This window comes from Jatropha curcas, chromosome 11 (genome assembly GCF_041381405.1).
Source record: "Jatropha curcas cultivar XTBG-Jc1 chromosome 11, XTBG_Jcur_1.0, whole genome shotgun sequence".
NCBI classification, from domain to species: Eukaryota; Viridiplantae; Streptophyta; class Magnoliopsida; order Malpighiales; family Euphorbiaceae; genus Jatropha; species Jatropha curcas.
The window spans coordinates 25,742,253-25,767,298 of record NC_143161.1 but is presented as its reverse complement, the minus strand read 5'-3'; the positions used below and the strand labels follow the sequence as shown (position 1 = coordinate 25,767,298).

At 35.1% G+C, this 25,046-nt stretch overlaps 1 long non-coding RNA gene and 1 pseudogene across 2 annotated transcripts in view; one reads left to right on the top strand and one right to left on the bottom strand.

The window, feature by feature from the left end:
- The window catches only part of LOC149492823 (uncharacterized), a 28,663-nt pseudogene extending 17,474 nt beyond the window's left edge, over nucleotides 1–11,189 (top strand). The window contains exons 19-20 of the transcript XR_016318765.1: nucleotides 7,783–7,928; nucleotides 10,779–11,189. The product of XR_016318765.1 is annotated as an uncharacterized LOC149492823 (transcript). The remainder of the gene's footprint in view (nucleotides 1–7,782; nucleotides 7,929–10,778) is intronic.
- Nucleotides 11,190–21,873: 10,684 nt separating this feature from the next.
- Nucleotides 21,874–23,939, bottom strand: LOC149492822 (uncharacterized). The gene is made up of 3 exons (XR_016318667.1): nucleotides 23,803–23,939; nucleotides 23,666–23,732; nucleotides 21,874–21,924 (listed from the first exon to the last, which is right to left on the bottom strand). It is a non-coding gene; the product is annotated as an uncharacterized LOC149492822 (long non-coding RNA).
- Nucleotides 23,940–25,046: the final 1,107 nt, after the last annotated feature.

The following is a 25,046-nucleotide window of genomic DNA, read 5'->3' as shown; positions in this document are numbered from 1 at the left end:
GAAAATACATTCATTTTGCCTATTGTCCAACCTGCAATATTGATCAATCCAAGGCTGTTAAAATCTCTTTTCTAAGCAGAATAGGTAGAGGGTCTAGAAAATCAAATTGTAAAATTGAATTGTGAAATCAGAAGATTTTATAAACACGCCTAAAATAAAAATTATTAATTATCACTTCAAATCAAAATAGTAAAAAATTATTATATGATAAAAATTTCTAGTTGAATTTTAATTTATAAAAGTCATATCGTAAAAAACCCAAAGTTTGTGCTTGGTGTCTCGACCTATAATTGGACCATTGTATAGCCGTCAAATAAATTGGTCATGAATAAGGGTCCATATGCTTCAAAGGGCAATTAGTCCCATTGAATCATTATTAGACAGCTCACCCATCTCTTTAAATCCATAAAACTCCCTTAAAAGCAACTGGGAAAAGGTCAAACTTTTTGTCTCTTTTGAATTCCATCTCACGACCTCTCTGAGTCCCTATCTCTTTTCTTTTCTTATGATTCATGACTTAAGTGTCCATCTCTTCTCTTCTAAATCTCTCCCTTCTTTTCTCTTACAGAAAAGTTAGGGTTTTTCACACCAATTCTAAGGATCAAAATCAAAAGCTTGTATATCTTCTTATCTCTATTTATCTCTTGATTTCTTCGATCTTCTCTGATAAGGTAATTGACATTGATTCTTTCATGGAGACTTAGTGTTTTAGAGCCCGAAATATATCTGCTATTAGATTCTAATTTGCATTGCATTTTCATAGAGACTTGGTGTTTTTCTAAAATTCCATGGGAAGCAATTTGTGATTTTAACTATTTCATCAATTTTTGAAGTCATTTCATGACGTCATAACGATTTTTGTAATTTGCAATTTTGCAAGTGAACACATTTTAGGCAATTGGGATCATGAACTCGTACGATTTTAATTGCGATTTTGATTACCACGGATAAATCCAACAACTCAACTTGCAATATCAACAGATTCATAGCAATATGTTTATATGTTTTTGATAACCATGGAGCAAGAGAACACTTTCGTTTTTTGTTTTAAACAAATAAACCCAAGTTAATTTAATACAATAATCAATGAAGGTAACTAACCACCTCTTTTTAGATAATGAAATAGGAGTAGTCCACATATATCAGAATGAATAGTTGTGAAAGGAATATAACTTTTATTATTATGGGAAACATAAGTGTTCCTTGCATGTTTAGCAAGTTCACAAGCATCTCAAACTAGGGATTCTAATTGACACTGGCCAAACAAGTTAGGATATAATTTTTTCAGAATGACAAAGGGATGTCCTAATGGCTTATGCTACATAATAACTTCTTGACTAGTACCACTACTACTTCCTAACAGTGCTTAGGAAACACTTGGAGCTAGACAATTGCTACTCTTTTCAAGGAGATTTAGATCATCTTGCAATCTACCAAAGCCAATCGTTTCCCCTGTTCTCAGATTATGCAAAACATAATAAATAGGAAAAACACAACTTTACAATTAAGAGCTTTTATAATAGAACTAACAGATAAAAAGGTAAACAAAATTTGAATTGATGGTAGAGGTGCACTGAATAGAACCCATGTCAGAAATAGATGCAAAAGAACCTAAACGTTTGTTTTTTTTTTCCCTTTATTTTTTCACAATGCTAATACATAAAAAAATATTGTTCTTTTATTTTCCTTTCGCATATTATAAAGCAATGATTGATAAAGAAACAAGAATTATATATGAAAAAGAAAATTTTTAAGAAATAATGTTTTTTTCCCCTAATTGAACTTACAACGACTTTATTGGATTGGCCACAATTATTTTCAATATCGAAAACTTATCTCTACAATTGATAGAATTAATAGGATTGAAAAATACTGGAATAGTGCACAAAGTTTAACATTTTTTCATTTGCCTTTAGGTATGTAGATTTAATGTGGGAAAATATTTTTTCTGTATTTGATTCATCAATAGGGACACATATATATACACATACAAGATACTATAAACCTATTAAGAATCTAACTCCTAATAGAGTTCTATTTACAACTCCTAATAGAGTTCTATTTACAACTAATCCTTAACACTCCCCCTCAAGTTGGAGCATAGATATTAATCATGCCTAACTTGTTACAAAGATAGTCAACCCGGGGTCCGTTTAGAGCTTTTGTAAAGATATCCCCTAACTGTTCACTTGTTTTAACGTGTCCTGTAGAGATAACACCCTGTTGTATCTTTTCACGAATGAAATGACAATCAATCTCGATATGTTTTGTTCGTTCATGGAATACTGGATTTGATGCAATGTGAAGAGCAGCTTGATTATCACACCATAACTTTGCAGGCAAGGATGACTTGAAGCCAATTTCCTCTAACAACTGACGAATCCAAATTAATTCACAAGCAGATTGTGCCATAGCTCGATATTCTGATTCAGCACTCGATCGTGAGACTACATTTTGTTTCTTGCTCCTCCATGATATCAAGTTTCCACCTACAAAGACACAATATCCTGAAATTGATCTTCTATCAACCTTCGAACCTGCCCAATCCGCATCTGAAAAACATTCAATGTTCAAATGCCTATGATTACTGTAAAGCAGGCCACGACCTGGATTACCTTTCAAGTAGCACAAAATCTGTCCCAAAGCTTCCCAATGGATAACAGTAGGAGAAGACATAAACTGGCTCAAGACGCTCACAGAGTAAGCAATATCTGGACGTGTTACGGTAAGATAATTCAATTTGCCCACTAACCTTCTATACATCTCAGGATCATCAAATAGCTCACCACCAATTGAAAGTTGCATATTTGGAGTCATTGGAGCACTGCATGGCTTGGCACCCAACTTTCCGGTTTCCATCAGTAAGTCAAGGACATACTTCCTTTGAGATAAGAAGATGCCTCTCTTACACCTAGATACTTCAATACCCAAAAAATACTTCAACAAGCCTAAGTCTTTTGTCTGGAACTGGGTCTGGAGAAATGATTTGAGTGATGTAATGCCGGCTGAATCACTCCCTGTAATAACAATGTCATCAACATAAACCACAAGTAGAATCAAACCAATCTTAGTACTTCTGAAAAATACAGAATGATCAGAAGTACTCTTCTGCATGCCAAATTGATGTACCACATTGCAAAATCTACCAAACCAAGCTCGAGGACTCTGTTTTAGGCCATAAAGAGATTTTCGAAGTTTACACACTTTGCCCGACTCCCCCTGAGCAACAAAGCCTGGTGGTTGCTCCATGTAAACTGCCTCCTGAAGATCCCCATGAAGAAAGGCATTCTTAACGTCCAGCTGATGTAAAGGCCAGTCAAAAGTAGCTGCTAATGAAATAAATAAACGAACAGAAGACAATTTGGCAACAGGAGAAAAAGTATCAGAATAATCAAGGCCATAGATCTGAGAATAACCCTTTGCAACTAATCGAGCCTTGAGACGAGCAACAGTCCCATCAGGATTCACTTTAACGGTGAAAACCCACTTACAACCAATAGCTTTCTTACCTGCCGGGAGAGGCACAAGATCCCAAGTACCATTAGTATCTAAGGCAGCCATCTCCTCTTTCATTGCTGCACACCAACCAGGATGGGACAAGGCTTGGACAACAATTTTAGGAATAGAGACAGAGTCTAAGTTACTTACAAAACAACGAGATGAAGAAGAAAGATGATCATAACTAACAAAAGAGGAAATAGGGTAGGTACACTTGCGTTTACCTTTTCTAAGAGCAATGGGAAGGTCAAGGTCTGACTGGGGAGTGGATGGCACAGGCTCAGGTTGAGTGGAGAGAACCGGATCTTCTGTTGAAACGGCAGGTGGAGGAAGTGAGTCAAGAGTTCCTGGTCTCCTGGAATAAACCTGTTCAAAACGAGGGCGTGTAGATGCTGGTGCAGGAGCGGGAATAGGAGCAGCAGACACTGGAGTAGGAGCAGGAGCAAGGTCAGGAATACGAGCAGGAGCAGGAGAGTTATGAACTTGCTGGATAGCATAGACTAAAAGGTCATCATCCTCCCTCTCACTCTTATATATAGAAGAAGGAAAAAATGGAGTATTCTCAAAAAATGTGACATCTGCAGAAATAAGATAACGGTCAAGATCGGGAGAGAAACAACGATACCCTTTTTGATGCCGAGAATACCCAAGGAAAACACAACGAAGGGACTTTGGATCTAATTTGGAAACCTGTGGACGAACATCACGAACAAAACAAGTACAACCAAAAATACGAGGTTCAATGGGGAATAGAAGTTTAGAAGGAAACAAGACATTATAAGGAATTGCACCATTAAGCACAGAAGAAGGCATGCGATTAATCAAAAAACATGCAGTAGAGACAGCATCAGCCCAAAAATGTTTAGGGACTTTCATTTGGAATAAAAGTGCCCTAGCAACTTCAAGAAGATGTCGATTCTTTCTTTCTGCAACCCTATTTTGAGAAGGAGTATCAACACAAGATGTTTGATGGAGAATACCATTTTGTGACATATAAGATTGGAAGGAACTAGATAGGTATTCTTTAGCATTATCACTGTGCAATATGCGAACAGAAGTATTAAATTGAGTTTTAATTTCAGCACAAAAAGAACAGAAAATAGAGAATATCTCAGAACGAGTTTTCATTAAAAATAACCAAGTAACACGAGAATAATCATCCACAAAAGTTACAAAATACCGAAAGCCAGTTTTAGAAATAACAGGACATGGACCCCAAACATCAGAATGAACTAACTCAAAAGGGGATGAAACCCGTTTATTGACTCGAGGAACTAAAGGTAAACGATGATGTTTGGCAAATTGACAAGATTCACATTCTAAACTTGATAAAGACTGAAACTGCGGACACAACTTCTTTAAAGTAGACAATGATGGATGACCCAAACGACAATGAACCTCAAGAGGAGATAGAGCACCAGCACAAGCCAGAGATAATGAAACGTGTTCATCCAGAAGATAAAGGCCACCAGACTCACGTCCTCTACCAATAATCCGCTTCGTCAAAAGATCCTGAAACACACAATATGTAGGATAAAATTTGACACAACAATTCAGCATACGAGTAATTTTGCTAACAGATAATAGATTAAACGAAAAACGAGGCAAACAAAAAACAGAAGACAATGGAAGAGATGGAATGGGATTGGCAGTGCCAATACATTTGACAGGAGATGTGGACCCATCAGCTAGAGTAACATGACGATTAAATTGTTTAGGTTCTTTTAATGAGGATAAGAGACTAGGGTTACCTGTCATGTGATCGGTGCAACCAGAATCAATGACCCACTCTGATGAGGTAGACATAAGACAAGAAGGAGGAGTACCTGAGTTGGCAGCAGCAGCAATTGAGGAATTAGTAGACTTAGAGGAACGGTATCTAGAGAGCTCAGCATACTCCGCAGCAGAAATTGTTACATTGTTGTCAGAAGAAGTAACTGCATAATCTTTATGTGCCATATTTACCCTTGGTGGCTTATTTATTAGTTTCTTGCAATACCGTTTAGTGTGACCAGGTTCATGACAATAATGACAGATAAGAATGCTTGTCTCCCGAGTGATTGGTCCATTACCACGGTTATTTCCTCCTCTTCCTCTGTTTCCTGGCTGTCTAGCTACCTGATTATGACTCACAAGAGCACTATTATCAGATGGGGAAGGTGTATGAGAACCTTCAGTACGGAGCAATCTAGCAAAAGTCTCCTGAAGAGAGGTAACATCACTGCCTGAAAGAACTTGTGATTTGGCAGTTTCAAAAACTGGAGCAAGACCTGCAAGAAAACTCATTACAGCCATTTGTTCTCGCTGCGTTTGTTGAACCTTAACATCGGGACTAAAAGGCAATAAAACATTAAGTTCCTCGTAAATCTTTTTAAATTCCATGAAATAAGCTGTAAGGGTCATATCTCGCTGGTTAGCCCGATAAAATCCTTTGCAGACCTCATACATACGAGACAGATTACCTTTTCCCGAATACAAGAATTCAAGATATTCTATTAATTCTTTAACAAACTCACAATGATTGATTAATCCAACCACTTCACTGTCAATAGAATTGCGAATCAGTAGGAATAACTTAGCATCTTCCCTGAGCCAACGTTGCCTAGTGTCATCAGTTGGTGGACCATCAATTAAATGATCATCTTTTTCAACGCTTCGCAAATAAACTCGAATTGTCTTACTCCAATCTAAATAATTAGTTCCTTTCAATTTATGTTCTGTGATCTTATTCATTGCTGGGATTAATTCAGTAATAGTAGTTTTAGAATCTGTAGTTGGAGGATCCATTATTAACAAAAACTAAACACCCTACCAGCAACCCAGAAAGAGATCCAAAAAAAATAGCCTTTCAAAAGCAAACAGGAGCAAACAGTAACCTGAAAACGCCAAATTGACAAAAATTGAGAACGCCCCTACCAAAACTTCGCCGGATCGGAAAAACAACCACCTGAGTAGATTGCTGAAGTTGAAACGAAGCTAGGGAACTATTTCCGATCGCCGGAAATAGCCGGACGCGCCGCCACACGCCGGCGCGTGGTACTGCAGCAGAAACACAAAAGCGGCGCGTGGGGCCCACGCGCAGGGAATCCGGTGACCGGATTTGGAGGGAACGCCGATCGACAGCTGGGGAACCTTCTGAGGTAGGTGGTGAGACAAAACGGTGACCCTAGAACTGTCACCGAGACCGACAGCCGCTGGAATTTCAACGCAAACGGAAAAAAAAAAAAAAGGTTTAACGAGCCAAAGGCTCTGATACCATGTAGATTTAATGTGGGAAAATATTTTTTCTGTATTTGATTCATCAATAGGGACACATATATATACACATACAAGATACTATAAACCTATTAAGAATCTAACTCCTAATAGAGTTATATTTACAACTCCTAATAGAGTTCTATTTACAACTAATCCTTAACAAGGTAAAAGTAGTTTAAATGAATAAGCATAACTATCTAAATTTTGAAAGATTTAATTCAACTATAGTTTTATTCAAATATGGTAATGATGTATTCCTCAAAATTTTTAATCATTAATAAACAATAATACGTTCGTTAACATTTTATACCTTGACATCATATTCCTGATGACTCTTGAAGATGAAATACATTCTGGAAGCAAATGCCAACAAAGTGTTTTTTTTTTTTTTATTATAACCAGGAGGTTTAATCCCCCTCGAACCGTCTAGCGTAAAGGTTTTTTGTCCCTCCTTGCATAGTGCGCTTACGTAAAGGTTTTTGGCCCTCCCAGCAAAGTGCACTTCCAGGGATCGAATTTGTGGTTTCACCCTTACATGGATTGAAGTCGCTAACCACCTCAACCAATACCTTGTTGGTAAATAAGTGTTTTTTTTTTTTGAGTATTGGGGTGACGGATTCAAACCTGGATCTATTCCCAGGTCGTATATGCACTTATCACTAGGCTATGCCTTGGTGTGCGCCAACTAAGTTTTAGTATATGTCATTTATTGTGCATTTGGAGTTGGTCAGGACAATGGCAGATGAAAGTGTATGACAATCTGCTATGCACAGTTCTTGGTACTTATTATGCAGCTACATTCTGCAGTTCATTTAATTTCAGTACATCTTATTGTCTCTTTGAGATGGTAATTGAGATATTTCATTTCAGTCATATTTGATCATGAGTTGTCTTTAGTTTTCTTCTTCCTTGGTTGCTTCTCTTGCATGCTACATTTTCTTCTTTCTTCTGATCAATTTTTATTTTATCATGTGAAAAATAAATGTTGATTCTTACCTCTTTGTTGTTGTTAATGTTGTGATGTAGGCTTGTTTGCTTGAGAGTACATCCGACCTTTACCCTGTTGCATCCCATGGACACTTATGTCTCTTTCACTTCCATTGATGGATCAAAGCATGAAATTTGGCCTGAATCTGGGGATCAATTTTATCAAGGGAATCTTCTTCCAAATGGTATGTAGAAATTAAAGGAAAGAATATATTTTATTTCTTTCAATTTGTGATAATATTTTCAACCTCTACTCCACTATATATATACAAAAATTGTTCCAATATAGGAAGTAATCTAAATAGGAATATCCCTAAACTAGGAAACATAATCTTTACACTAATTAGGAATAAACTTAAACTAGGAAACACAATATTTACTTTAATCACAAAGATTTCAACACTCCCCCTCAAGTTGGTGCATAGATATTACTCATGCCCAACTTGCAAACTAAAGGATGAAACAACTTGCTATGCAAACCCTTTGTGAAAACATCAGCTAGTTGCTCTTTTGAAGCTATATAGGAGACGCTTATAACACCTTCAACTATCTTCTCTTTTATAAAGTGACGATCAATCTCTATGTGCTTAGTTCGATCATGCTGGACTGGATTATCACAAAACAAAGATATATTTGTTGTTTCAACCAACTTTAACTCTTCCATTAATCTGCGCAACCATAGAAGTTCACAGATTCCCTGTGCCATAGCTCTATACTCAGCTTCTGCACTGGACCTTGCAACAACAGCCTGCTTCTTGCTTCTCCATGTGACCAGGTTTCCTCCAACAAAAACACAATAACCTGAGGTTGATCTCCTGTTATCAAGGGAACCAGCCCAATCCGCATCTGTATAGCCTGTTATTGTTAAATGGCCATGTTTAGAAAATAAAAGTTCTCTACCTGGAGCTGATTTTAAATATCTCAGAATCCGATGCACTGCTTCTAAATGATACTCCCGAGGGTCATGCATGTACTGACTCACTAAACTTACAGCATAGACAATATCTGGTCTAGTATGGGCAAGATAAATCAACCTCCCAACCAATCTCTGATACCTGCCAATGTCAACTGAACTTCCCACTCCAGCTTGAAGCTTATGATTAGCTTCAATAGGTGATTCTGCAGGTTTACATCCCAACATACCAGTTTCTTTAAGGAGATCAAGGATATACTTTCTCTGAGAAATAAAAATCCCTTTTTCTGACCTAGCAACTTCTATCCCAATGAAATATCTCAACTTTCCCAAATCCTTAATCTCAAAATCCCTAGCTAACAAATTTCTCAAGTGAGTCATTTCTTCTTCATTATTTCCAGTCATCACTATATCATCAACATAGACGATAAGCAACGTGATCTTACCTTCATGATGTTTAATGAATAAAGTATGATCAGCATCGCTCTGAATATACCCAAAGGAAAGCATAGCTTTACTAAATCTTTCAAACCATGCTCTTGGTGATTGTTTTAGCCCATATAATGACTTCTTCAGCTTGCAAACTTTTCCTCTGGTTTTGTCATCATCAAATCCAGGAGGAATCTCCATATACACTTCTTCTTTCAAATCACCATGTAGAAAAGCATTTTTAACATCAAATTGATGTAACTCCCAGTCAAGATTGACTGCACAAGACAACAAAATTCTGATTGTGTTCATCTTGGCTACAGGGGCAAATGTTTCCTGATAATCAACACAATAGGTCTGGCTGATACCAAGATTGAAAAGATAACACACAATAAAAGAAATACGAAATATTCTTTCAACATTTTTTATTATTGTGTCCCTCCCATGTTGTGTACTAATTTTTGAAATAGCTGTATTGGTATGTTCATGTGAAGTTGTATTTATGATGTGTTCTGCATTTGTGTCTGTCTGTATCCATGCTTCACCTTATCAAATCTGACTTTTCTTCTTCTTCTTCTTCTTTTTTTTTTTTTTTTTTTTTTTTTTTTTTTTTTTTCGTCCCTGCCTTTTTACTTTTGAGACCTCAAAAATTATGTGCATGAGCCTATGTGTGTATCTGTGCATTGTGACATTTTCTAATTTACTCAAGCATCTGAACAGAAATGCTTTTCGGTTACATGCATGATTTAATTACCAAATTCCATGTATTAGCTTGTGAAACAATATCTGATGCTACCTAATCATCTGATCAGCAACTTCAAAAAGTGCAAAATTTAATTGCATTGGAAAATTAAAATTTCAAAAAAACAGAAAATAATCAAAATGATATATACAAATAGTTCACTTTTCTTGAATTAGATCTACATGCATAAGGCTAAAGCAAAATTGGTAAATTCACCATAATTATAGAGATTAAAATTACAATAATCCCAAGTAAAGATGATGGCTGCCAACCTGCAACTCAAAATGCTCAACATGAGTTCCTAGACTCACTGAAAGAGCCTCCTCTACACAGAAAGTTGTAAATCATATATAGAAACTACATGAGTTGTTCCCAATTATGATAAGGTTCAACGAGGTGATTATATTTCCAGCCATTTTCAAGGCCTTTTTCTGCTACTATTATGCCATTAACATTGCTAGACTGCTACATTAGAGGCTGAAATTCCTGGCATAAAATGTATATAAATGCGATGTGCTGCTGATTCTTTTCTCATTTCTTATATATACTGATACAATGGTCAAAATTAGTTAAATGTGAAATTGCAGTTCATATAATACACTAGGGTCCTATAGTAGTTGTCTTAGTTAGTCAATAGAGCAAATGCGAAGAAATGGTGAAACCTATTATTGTCATCAAACAAGTAAAACTAATTTGAGGCGTCAAGTCATCTATTATTAATTGTAGCTTTACAACTTTGGAGAAGTGCTTAGTAGTATTTTTTTTTTCCCCTTCAATTCTTTTGTTTGTACGGATCAATATTTGATTTTTCCCTTCCTCCGCTACCGATTTTTCTTCTTGCAAGCTGGAATTCTCTTAATAATAGAACTTCCATGAATGATAAAAAAATGGATGATTTTTGAAATGATGTTGTTAATACTGTTATACTTTTTTCTGCGTTTCCCACTTCAGGAGAATGGATGCTTGTTGATAAATGTTTGGGTGTCGGGTTAGTCGATCGCTTTAACACTAGCGAGGTGTTCAAGTGTTACATCCATTGGGGCACTGGGACTGTTAATTTGGAGCTATGGTCACAAGACAGGGCTGTTTCAAGCCAATCTCCTCTCAGAATTTCCCATCAATATGAGGTTAGAGGAACCTCTTAGTTACTTAGTTGTACATATAGACTGCATATATTACGCCTAATAAAGTGATGCAACTTAGGACTGTATTATGCAAACCAGAAATGGGTAAAACAGAGAGTAATGTATGCTGGAGGAACTTTTGGAAATTTACATAGGGATGCTTTGACAGAAATCGGATTTCTAATATTATCTTTTGCCAATCTTTAATCTAAATAATTTATTTGTATTGCTTTGTTCAGTATAATGCTTAATTTTAAGTCTGCTACACTAATTTCTAGTTAAACTAGTTGCATGGTGATGACACCCAATCTTACATCGACTAGGAATCAAGGTAGCTAAGAGTTTGCAAACCCTTTAGTAAGGGTGGCCATATTACGGTTTCGGGAACCGGAACCGTCGGTTCGAACCAGTCCCGAACCGTAACCGGAACCGGTGAGAACCGGAACCGGAGATTTCTGGTTCGGTTCCGGTTCCAGATTTCTGGAACCGAAACGGCGGTTCTAGAAAACCGGTCGGAACTGGATTGAAACCGCCGGTTCCCCGGCCGGTTAGAACCGGCGGTTCTAGTCGTTATAAACTGTCAGACCAGTTTTTTTTTTTTTTTAAATATTGTTGTGAAATCTCTTAATTACCCCTCCCAACAGCCATAAACGGCTATATAATGGCTAGTTTCAAAGGTATTTTTGGAAAAATGATTTTTTGGATTTATTATAAATACCTCATTTTATTTACAAATTCATTACAAAAAAAATCTCAACTCTCTCTACTTACTCTCTCTACAATATACTACACTCTACTTACTTTCTCTACAATATACTACACTCTACTAAACTCTACTCTACAATCTCTCTTATTAAGTTATTATTCTCTCTAATTTTTTTTATTCAATTTTCCAAATTATATCTTATTATCATATAATGGCAAGTGGAGGAAATTCAAATTCGGGTAAGGGCAAGGGAAAGATTGGAGAAACACAATATTCATCTATCCCTACAAACGACATATGTGATTTCACTCCCAACTAATTTAATTTTGAGGGATATCCAAATGAAAATTTGGAAATTCCAACTCAAGAATCTGAATTTAATGAGCAATTACAAGAAGAGGAAGAGCAAGAGCAACGAGCACAAATTATTGGAAGAGCAAGACAAAGTTCCGACATATTCGCCATTCATTTCACGAAAAAATTCAAAAGTGAGAAAATGTACGATGTAATTTGCAATTATTGTGCAAAATCTTATAAATTTAAACAAGCGGGCGGCTATGGATCATTTTGGAAGCATTTGGAAACAAAACATCCAACAAAAATAGGAGTTGATCGGTCTCAAACACAAATTTCTGGGTACGCATCTTCTAACCTTTCTTTATTTCAATATTCTGAAAAAATACAAAAAAAAGAATTAGCAAAAATGATTTCTATGGAACATTTAGCTTTTAGTTTTGGTGAAGAAGTAGGTTTTAATAATTATTGTCAAAAAGCTTTAAATCCTTCTGCTAAAAGAGTGCCAAGAAATACTGTAAAATGAACTATTATTTCTTTATATAATAAAGGAAAAAAAGAGTTAAGAGCTTTTATTTTCTCAAATGAAAATTCGTGTTTCAATTTGTTGTGATATTTGGAGTGATCATTAGCAAATGCATTCTTATATGGGCATTACATGTCATTGGATTGATGATGATTGGAAAATTCAAAAAAAAATTATTGCATTTCGTGTTTTTGATGATAAACATACTGCAAATAATATTTATAGAATAATTGTTTCAATTTTAGATGAATATAAGTTGACAAAAATTTTTTTTTCAATTTCATTTGATAATGCTTCTACTAATACTAAATCAATTATTGAACTTAAAAATATTTGTGAACCAAATATTGGTAGAAAATTTTTTCATATAAGATGTGCATGCCATGTTTTAAATTTATATGTACAAGATGGTTTAAAAATTCTTGAATCTTTTATTTCTCCAATTAAAAAACCTATTTCATATTTATGGGGACATCCCCAAGTGATGAAAAGTTGGCTAAATTTTGTAAAGAAAATAATAAAAGACCAAAACATTATCCAAGGGATGTCCCAACTCGTTGGAATTCAACATATGAATTATTAAACGAGTCTTTTTCTTATAAAAAATTATTATGCTTTTTTGTTACTAATAATATTGAAGATATTAATTTATATCCACAAAATTGAGATATTTGTGCAAAAATTTTAGATATTTTAAAAATTTTTAATGATGCTACCTATAAATTTAGTGGGGTTTATTATCCCACATCTCATTTATTTTTACTTATGTGTATTAATATTGTTAGTGCACTCCAAGAATTTAAAAATGATGATTTATTAAAAGATTGTATTTTTTCAATGAAAAAAAATGGTTATTTTATTTTAAAAATATACCACCCCTTTATCTTGTTGCTATTGTATTTGATCCTAGATGTAAATTTGATGTTTTATGTGATTATTTAACTATTTATTATGAAGTATTAAATCTTGATGTAGAAGATAATGTTAATATAAATGTAGTATTGCATGAAGTTAAACAAAATATTATGCAATTATATAATGAATTTGTTCAAGTTTCTAGTTCATCTACTTTCTACTTCTTCTCAATCTAATATTCAACAATTTCCAACACAAAGGGTAAATGGTGTTGGTGTTGCTCAACAAGTTTTACTACAAAGACAAAAAAGAATAAGGGAATCTAGTTCTTTTTCTGAATTTGATAATTATCTAACCACTTTTTTTGAGTTTGGTGATGATTATGCAGATACTGATTTTCCAATTTTAGATTGGTGGAGTCGTCACGCAAATACTTTTCCAATTCTTTCTTTAATTGCAAAACAAGTTTTAGCAGCTCCGGTCTCCACTATTGCGGTTGAACAAGCTTTTAGTCAAGGAGAAAACATACTTGATGAAACACGATCTCGTATGACATCCGATTCATTAGAAGCACAATCATGCGTGGATGATTGGAGCAAGGCCGAACTAAGAGCACAAGAAAATCCAAAAGAAAATGAAGATTTATGTGATTTATACGATGAGTCCTCAACGGGAACATCAACCGGTGGTGCAAATAGCGATTAAAGTAAAAGTGGTGAAATTGGTATAAGGTAAGTAAGAACTACGTGGATTTTGATTCCTCTAAACCCCAAGAGGATACGTAGGCAACTTAATTTTTTTTTTTTAAAAAAAAAAAATTAAGTTCAAGCCCTTTTTTTTTTTTTTAAATTATGTTCAAACTTTTTTAAACAAAAAATAAATTCAGTTGAAAATTTTTTTTTAAAAAAATAATTATGTTCAAGTTTTAAAAAAATAAATTTAATTGAAGTATTTTTTTTATTTTTTAGGTGTATTTTTTAATTTTTTATGTTCAAGTATTTTTTTTTAAAAAACCGGTTCTCATTTCATTTAAAATTTAAAATTATACGATTCGCCGGAAAACCGATCAGAACCGTCGGTTTGGTCTCTGTATCGGAACCGGAACCGTTCGGTTCCAAACCGGAACTGAAACCGAAACTTTTCGATTCGGTTTCGGTTCCAGTTTTTGTGGAACCGGAACCGCCGGTTCCGGAACCATGGCCACCCTTACCCTTTAGGGCCTTTTTTCCGAAAAAGGAAACTTGTGAGGCCTAAGGGCCAAAGCAGACACCTCAAAGAATAGATGCACTCTTGACACTATGTTTGAATCATAGACATAGAAAAAAAGAAGATAAAGAGGGAAAAGAGAATCTTTGAAAGAAAATTATTTTTTCTTTCTTATATTTGGGTATAAGAGGAAAATAAAATTTTTCCCATCACTTGATCATTACTAAAGGTTTTTTACATGTTTCCTCTAAATATTATTATGTTCCTTCCCTCATTTTTCTTTTCCTTTGCAAACAAGAAAAAAGATATTGTTTTCTTATTTTTTTCTTTCTATATTTTCCTTCTGTCCAAACATATAGCACAAGTGTCTTAACATGATATTCTACCATAACTTGAAGCATGTGATAAACAGGGGGAGGGAGGGGGTCAAATACATAAATTCACTTTGAACTTTAAGGGGAGGAAATCTGATTTGGCACCTTAAACTTTGACAGAGATTTTGGTACCATTGCAGACACCTTCGTATTAAGAACAACAGTTTTCGATATTAAGAACAACTGTTTCTCAGATGTTTGGTTTTTCTATGTAAAATAACAACATTGCTCTCTTGACTGAGTTTGTTCCTGCTATGTTATCTCTTCTATTATTATCCCTAATGTTACATACAAGGCTGTTAAAATCACATTTTTAGTTGGAATCAATGGAGGGTATATGAACTCGTATAGTAAAATCGGAAGATTTTACAAACAAGGTAAAATATAATGTAATTGTACTATAATTAATAATAGGACTTAATTGTTAATATTGGTTACTACTGAGGATTGAACTGTAATATGTATTTGTAAGTAACATGTGTAGCAGTTAGTGTTTTTAGGAGAACGTGATAGCTATACAAAGAAAAAGAAACGAAAAGCAAAATGGGCATATTTGTCAATTTGTTGTTAATGATATCTTAGCCCTTTACTCTCTCTCTTCATCTTTTTATCTTCTTCTCTTCTCTCTCGATTTTAATGTTTCTTTCTTTCCCTTTCTACTCTTTTCTTTTGTGCTTTTGTTCCTTTTCTCAAAAAAACTAGCCATGAATATAGGATCATCTAAGGGTGCTCGTTAATCCGCTTAAACCGTTCAAATCAATTCAAACCGACTCAAAATTACAGTTTAGTTTGATTTTGTCAAATTCAAAAACCAAGCTTTTGATTCGGTTTACAGTTTTAGCTTCAAAACCGTCCAAATCGAATCAAACCGCTATGTATATATGTTTGAACTTTCAAATTCAATTCAATTTTTTTAATGAAAATTTCCTTTATATTGATTAATTTATATTGGATAGTAAATTGTGAGATTAGTTTATATTGGATAATAAATTGAATAATACTTTCTAATTAATTAGATAAATTATATAATTATTTTATAAAATATTCAAAATATTAGATGGTGCTTTGAATCTAGCCTATCGTTAATGGCATAAAAAAGATCAAATGGTCTTAAGTTGGATTAGTCGTTTGTATCTGAATTTATATTGCCTCAAATTGTTGGATTAACGACCGCTAAGGAAGCATGGGACAAATGGCATCTTGCTTATGCCTCTGATCTAAATCTCTAATTCGAGAATTAAGGTCTTAGTTGTACATCTACGTCATAATAACGATAGCATCTTCGTTATGTTCAACGTGCAAAAATAATAGCGAACAAACTTACGGATTTCTAATATAAAATCTCCGAAGATGATTTCGTTGAGGCTAGTTTACCAACCCAATGTTAAAATTCATCACTAATTAAAGTAAAAAATATATATATTAAAAGCAAAGCCATGTGTCACCTTGAAATTGGTGGAGGAAGTGGCCAATTTCCAGCCATTGAAATTGTCTTGACAACCAAGACACTTTGCTTATAAATAGGTAGCATGCAACCCGTTTGAAAAACACATAGCAAAGCCAAAGAGAGAGTAGACATGTGAGGTGTGTGCAAGTGTGGTGAGACTGTGAGAGTAATATTTTTTTTTTTTTTTAGTTGTAAAAGTTTCATTTTAGTACCTAATAAAATAAGTATTTTCAATTAAGTTCAACATTTAATTGGATATTTATTTTATTTTTTATTCTCTCCTCCCTCCACCCTTTAAATCCAACAAGTGATATTAGAGCTAAGGCTTTGGCCAAATCAAGTAATAAATCAAGAATTTCTTGAGTATGCTCTGTGGTTGTAGCTTAGACTGACCTTCTACATCAGAAAATTTTTTTCTTGGTCTATTACTTGGTTTGAGTTGTTGAGATTTTGCTCGTGCACAGTTTGAAACTGTGAAGTCTGTTGGTTTGGAACCACACCTTCTTGGTAAATTATGAGGCTGCTAAAATCAAGACAGGATGTCAGAATCAAGTAATGTTGGGAGCATAAAAAAGCTCAACAATAATAATTACAATATATGGAAGACCTGCACGGAATCATACTTGCAAGGTCAAGACCTTTGGGAGGTTGTTGCTGGGACGGAGACCACACCACCACAGCAAGATGATGGTAATCTTCTAAAGAAATGGAAAATTAAAGTAGGGAAGGGTATGTTTGCTATTAAGGCAACAATTGAAGATGAAATGATTCAGAGAAGTCATCATACCAAAAGAGGCTTGGGATGCATTTGCCTCTTGCTTTGCAAAGAAAAATGATATGAGAATATAAGTTTTAAAAAGTGAGCTAATGTCAATCGCATAAGGTGATATGACAATTAGCCAATATTTCACAAAGTGAAGTCTCTTTATAGAGAAATTGCAGAACTGGACGAGGCATGCAGAACTGGATGAGGCATCCAGAATAAAAAATGACAGGATGAGGCAAATAATTATTCACGGCTTATGACCCCAATATAGAGGATTTATTACTGTAGTACAAGGTTGGGCCACACAACCTTCAATTGAGGAGTTGGAGAATCTCTTGGCAAGTTAAGAAACTCTAGCAAAGCAAATGGTTGGAGTTTCAACAAATACAGAAGAGGTGGCGCTCTTTACCAACAGGAGGAATCAAGTTCGTGGCAAGATAGGGAGGAAGGCACAAGGAAAATTTCAATTAGGAGGAGCTCAATAGAGACAGTTCCAGGGACGAGGAAATTTCCAATTAGGAGGAGCTCAACAACGACAATTCTAGAATATTTGACAGTCTAAACCCATTGACGTTAAAATGATGAGTGTTTTGTCTGGCAAGAAGAGACACTATGCTAGAGAATGTTGGCATAATAAAAAGACTGAAGAAAGTAATGCGGTAATAACAAGTAGATGTTAGCAAAATGAGCCAGAATGGGATCTTGAGGCATTTTGTACATGTACAACAATAATGCAAAAAGATTATTTCGATTTAGAAGTAATTGAAGTACCCAGTCTCATGGCATTAGTGAAGGAAGAAGAGCAAGCTTCTAGTGCTATTGATTCTCATAGACTAAATTGTGAGAAAGACTGGATTTTTGATTCTGGATGTTCTAGTCATATGACAGGAGATAAAGACAAGCTTCACAATGCTTCAGAATACAAAGGCAAGCGAGTTGTGGTAATAACAAATGATGCAAAATTACCAATTACCCATATTGGTGTTATGGTAATTGATTGTTGTCATAATAAAAAGCAAGTGCAGCTAGAGGATGTCTACAGAGTATCAAGAATGAAGAAAAATCTTTTATTGATCTTAGAATTGACAGACTCCGGCAAATTTGTTATTTTCGGCCCAAATGATGTCAAGGTATGTCAACAGGTTAAACTTATTGATACACCTGAAATGGGAGGAGTAAAAGTAGACTCCATGTATGTGATGCTAGCTGAGGAGGCCTATGTTGACAAAATAAGAAGCAGTGAGACGGTGGACTTGTGGCACGCACGACTTGGACATGTCAACTATTATAAGCTGAAGTTAATGATGAACAAGTCTTCACTTAGAGTACCGAATCTTGATGTTCATATTGAAACGGTATATGTAGGATGTCAGTATGGGAAGGCGCATCAACTACCATATGAGGATTCAACTTTCAAAGCCAAAGAACCACTAAAGTTGATTCATTCAGATGTATTTGGAAAAGTAAAACAGTCATCAGTAAATGGTATGCATTATATGGTTACATTTATTGATCATTACTCTAGATACGTTTGGGTTTACTTTATGAAAGAAAAATCTGAAACTCTAGCAAAATTCAAAGAATTCAAGCTGATGGTAGAAAGTGAAGTAGGGAAGAAACTTCAATGCCTTCGGATAGATAATGGCGATGAGTACACCTCTCATGAGTTCTCTACTTATCTTTGTTAATGCAAGATTCAACGACAATTAACTTGTCCAAGCAACCACAACGTAATGGAATTGCTGAGAGGAAAAATAAGCACCTTGTAGAGGTCTGTCGAAGTATGTTGCATGCTAAAAATGTCCCCAGCCGATTTTGGGCAAATGTATGAGAACAGTAGCTCATATAATCAATAGGCTTCCACAACCGAATTTAGAATTTGCGTCTCCATTTGAGAAATTGATAAAAATGAGAGCCACTGTAAGTCACTTCAAAGTATTTGGTTATGTTTGTTATGTGTTTGTGTATCTTACATGTAGACTTGTTGAAGTAGTTCAAAATATTGTTGTGCGTAGAACAGATTGTGGCACCACCCGAGGGATCTTTGTGAGTGCTTGATCATCTTCGAAGCAAATTTGATAAAAAGGTGATCAGATGCATCTTTGTGGGGTATGATGAAACTAGAAAAGGATGGAGATGTTGTGATCCTAATAATGGTAGATGCTATGTCTCACACAATATTGTATTTGATGAGACATCATCCTGGTGGACCCCAGAGTATGTGGCACTACCTCAAACCATGGAGGTAGAGGAAAGACTGCAACAAAGGTTTGAAGAACCATCAGAAGAATTGCAAGAAGCACTGAAGCTGCTTCCAGTCAGCACCACAAGAAAAGCCATGGCAGACAAGTGTTTACCAATGAAGACAAAAGGAGATCTAATCAACAAGTACATTAGAAGATCAACCAATGACAGAGTTATTACCACCACAACCATCATCACCACAAATAAGAAAATCGGTTAGGCAGAGGAAGCTAAATCCTAAATATGCTAATGTTGCACTCATGGAAGTTGAAAAACTAGAATCCTATTGAGAGGCATCCCAGAAAGTAAAATGGATACACGCCATGATGGAAGAAGTTAAAGTCTTGGAAGAAAATCAAATATGGGATTAGTTCCAAAGCCAAGAGATGTAAAGCCCATATCGTGCAAATAGGTTTACAAGATCAAGACTTAGCCAGATGGATCAATTGTGAGATACAAAGTTTGATTAGTAGCTCGGGGATTTTCACAACAATATGTACTAGACTATGATAAGACATTTAGTCCAGTAGCCAAGATTGCAACTGTTCGTGTTTTACTTGCACTTGCAACGTGTAAGTCATGGAATCTGTGGCAGATGGATGTGAAAAATACTTTTCTAAATGGAGAGTTGGATCATGAAGTTTACATGGAGCAACCACAAGGGTTTGAAAATAAGCTTTATCCTCAACATGTTTGCAAGTTGAAGAAGGCACCATATGGACTCAAACAAGCTCCAAGAGCTTGGTATGGAAAAATTGCTGAGTTCGTTATTAATAATGGTTATACAGTTACGCCAATTGATTCCAGTTTATTTTTCAAAGCTTGAGAAGGGGAGCTAGCAATCGTCCTAATATGTTAATGATCTCATCATGATTGGAGATGATGAAACTAAGATCCAAAAAACAAAAGAGAATGTATCAATTCGTTTTCAAATGAAAGAACTTAGAGAATTGAATCACTTTCTCGGGTTAGAAGTGGAACACACAAAGAAGGGAGTGTTTCTATGTCAGCCAAAGTATGCAAAAATCTACTTCAAAAGTACGGAATGTTCAATTGTAAATCTCTTGTTCTTCCAATTGAGGTGAACACCAAACTAAGTATTTCGGAAGGCAAAGATTTAGAGGATTCAAAAATGTACAGACAGACAGTTAGAAGTTTAATCTATCTGACACTAATAAGACCAGATATTGCATTCACAGTTGGAGTAGCAAGCCAGTTCATGCAAAATCTGAAAAAGCCTCATTTGGAAGCAGTTCAAAGAATTTAGAGATATATTAAGGGAAAACTTGATCTCAAGTTATTTTACAAAGGCAAAGTTGATTGCAAATTAGAGGGCTATTCTAATGCTAATTATGCCGGTGATTATGACATAAGAAGATCAACAATTGGCTACATATTTAGTCTGGGTTCTGGAATAATTACTCGGTGTGGAAGATAACCGACAATGTCACTCTCAACTCTAGAAGTAGAATATCGAGCAGCAACAATGGCAGCACAAGAGAGCACTTGGTTGGTACAGTTGCTCAAGGACTTGCAAAAAGAAATTAATTATCCAATATCATTGTATTATGATAATTTGTCAACAATTAGCTTAGTTGAGAATCCAGTATTTCATGCAAGAACTAAACATGTGGAGGTGCAATATCACTTCATAAGAGAGAAAGTAGTTAAAGATGAGATTAAGATAATGAAGGTGAAGATAGAAGATCAGTTGGCCGACATTTTCACCAAAGGATTACCTAATGCAAAAATGGAAGAGTTTCAAAAGCTACTTGGTATGGTCTCAAGAGAATCTATGAAGAAATATAATTAGTGATGAGGGGGAGTGTTAAAATTCATCACTAATTAAAGTAAAAAAAAAAAAGGAAATAAAATATATTAAAAGCAAATCCATGTGTCACTTCGAAATTGGTGGAGGAAGTGGCCAATTTCTAGCCGTTGAAATTGTCTTTGCACCCAAGACACTTTGCTTATAAATAGGTGGCATGCAACCCGTTTGACAACACATAGCAAAGCTAAAGAGAGATTAGACATGTGAGGTGTGTGCGAGCGTGGTGAGACTGTGTGAGTAATGTTTTTTTTTTTTTTTTTTTTGAGTTGTAAAAGTTTCAATTTAGTACCTAATAAAATAAATATTTCAAATGAAGTTCAATATTTAATTGAGTATTTATTTTATTTTTTATTCTCTCCCCTCCCTTTAAATCCAACACCTAAGATCAAGGCTGTAACATCCCTTCCCGGTCCACCCGTAAACCCGAATGAACCGAGTCGAGACGCTACAATCTGGTTGACTCTATGTCCTGTCATACTGATATCATAATGTATACTGACTATACTATCATGTTGTTGCTTTCTACATTAGTACTGTGCTTAATATTTACACGACATTATACTAGTGTCCAAAATGAAATGGGCCCAACTATATGCCCTGTACATGCCATGATAAATATAGACAGAATTAAAATATCAAAATGAGTAGCTACCCTGAAGACTGGATCTTCAAAAGATGAACTGCAGCAGTTGTAAGATGATTCTCTACGGTCCAGACCCAAAACCTACGAGTTAAACAAGTAACTCGCTGAGCAAATAAAGCTCAGTGGATATCTCAACTTATAAATAAACATGCAAGCACACATATCATTATACTTTCATGATATCAATGTATAAATAAACATATAAGCACAAGTGCATTAGCTTTTCAGTAGTTTACTTACTGTTCATTATGCTGTATGACTTATGAAATTTTTACATCATATAAGTGAGAAATAATATAATCTCCGAACTGTATGGCTCCATAAGGTTACAGTGAAACCGAAGAGATAAGAAGAACTGTATGAATATTGTATGAAACTGGATGAATACTGGATGGCTGAGCTGATATGGCCCATATATAATCATATCCACTCAACGGCCTATAGCCGGAGTACCAAACTGTATGGGGCACAGATCTGCTATCCTATGTCGCGACATAGTCTTATCTACATGGTTTCTGCCTAACCTCAATGGAGCATATTATCGGTATTTCAAGAATACAAAACAAAAGCATATTCAATTCTTCATCAAATTCATAACCCATGTTGTTTACCTGTATGCTGTCTGATTCTTTCATGCTTTAAGAGGATATCATAGATAAATCGAAGTAAAAGCACACAAGTGATAATTTGCATGGAAATCTAATTGATGCACCCGTGAGGCATCTTGTACCAATCATTAGATCACTTAATTTCTACCAGTCAGTTTAAGGAATTTATTGCTGTTAATGTAACTCAACTCAGAAGGTTCAAATTCAGTAGTAAATCTTAGGTTGCATGAAGCTACATATGCATGCCAACAACATTTCTAATGTAGCCTTGAAATATGACAGGGCAGCCTGCACATGTTTCACAAATTCTAGCATAACTCTATATTCAGAAGTCCAATTGCAGTAATCTAAATTCTATTGTTAGCTAACACATTAAGGTACAACTTTGTCTTCTATCACATCTCTGAATTACGTTGGTAAGGTAGTCAAATATTGAGCTCAAGTAGCAACTGCCAGTCTGCCCAGCTGTTGGTTTCCAGCCTGCATAGTTTGTACTATTGTGGTCATATCTCTCAATTTATACCTCCAATTTAGGTGATTCTACATTCTATGGTTAGATAACACATTAGGCTACAAATTTGTCTTCTACGACATCTCTTAATTACATTGGTAAGGTAGTCAAATATTAAGCTCAAGTAGCAACTGCCAGCCTGCCCAGCTATTGGTTTCCAGCCTGCACAGGTTATACTATGTTGGTCACAGCTCTCAATTTATAACTCCAATTTAGGTGATTCTACATTCTATGGTTAGATAACACATTAGGCTACAAATTTTTCTTCTACCACATCTCTTAATTACGTTGGTAAGGTAGTCAAATATTTACCGAAATGAGCAACTTCCAGTCCGTCCAGACTGTTGATTTCCAGCCTGCACAGTCTGTACTATTTTGGTCATATCTCTCAATTTATAACTCCAAATTAGGTGATTCAAAAACTCATGGACAGATAAAACATATAGGAACAAATAACTCTTCTATACCACTTCCTAATTCCATCGTTAAATAGAGTCAAAATCAGGGTGAAGTTACTGGTCAGTGGTCCAATAAACTTGGTTCAGCATGAATTCAATATCTATTTCATTCATTCAATTCATCCCATGCATTATCACCATTTACAGACCTCTAATTCAACATTCAGTAATATATGTTTTCATTATCAACACACTACACAAGTATTCATGCAAGAAAATGTGAAAAACTAAAAGAGATATCAAACCTTCAACCAAAAGAGCTTTAAAGCTTCTTCTTAACTTCCTTTTCCTCCTACTTTGAGCTCCCCTCTCCTATACATAATAACTCTTATAAATCATCTAAAATATCACAAAAGTATGAACTTTAACAAAAGCTACTTACTTGGATAGAGTTCTAGGTTGAATTTAGTGTTTAAATCACATGAAAATTGATGGAGAAAGGAAGGAGATGAAGAGAAAGATGAAGGAGATAAAGAGGAAGATGAAGATGAAGAAGACGTTGAAGATGAAGATGAAGAAAATGAAGAAAGCAAACTGAAATGGAAGTCTCGTATACTTCCCAACTATCTCTTTAATTGTATGGTACAATTACCAAATAATACCTACATTTTCTACATGTTACATTTTAATACCTCAACTTAATATTTTAGTGCAAGTAAGTCCTACTCCTTATACTTTAATCTTTTTGTTTTATGCAAGTAAGTCCACTTCTCTTACTTATTTAAGTTACATCACATTCTACCCCACTCTGGAGTTAAATGGCTCGAACCGGGTTCTAGTTCGGCCCGACTCGACTCGACTCTATGCAACGACTCGATTCAGTAGGATGTCACAAAGGCAATCAGAAAACATAGACAACAAATCAAGGCTAAGATCAAATATTACTTGATATTTGGAAATTATAGCATTAAATCTGTAATTATATACCTTTCCATATGTATACCATAAATGTACTCTATATGTACTGTCAATACAATACAACCAGTAAGTGGATCTTCCACATATCAAGTGTATTTCATTTTTCTTTATGGTATCCAAGCTCTAATCCAATCTATTTCTCAATTTATCCCATCTCTCCATCTAAGTTTCTCATACTATTACTACCATGTCCACTAAATCTGCCACCATAGATAGCTCGATCACTTCATCCGCTTCCAATAATTCCACCACTCCTTCCATTCCTTCCAACTTTAATGTGTCCAATCTCTTCATAACTCCAATGGATCGATCCAATTATCCTTGCTAGAAATCTCAATTCCTTGATGTCTTAGAAATTCATGATCTTCATGCCCATCTTTTAACGGACTCCCCTCCATCTGAAAATGATAAATCTGCCTTCTCCATAAGGAAACGTAAGGACAAAATTATACTTAGCTAGATTAGGGCCACAGTTAGTCCTTCAATTCAACTACTTCTTCTTCCCTGTCAAACAACAAAAGATGCATGGCCTCAATTTGATAAATGGTTCTTAACCAATCCAAACTCCATATTCGCAATCTTCGCGACAAGTTACAATCTCTAAAAAAAGACACTAATAAATCCATTTTTTAAAATCTTCTCCAAGCCAAAATAATAGTAGATGCACTGGCTGTGGCTGGTGTGCAGGTTAGTGATGAGGATCTCATA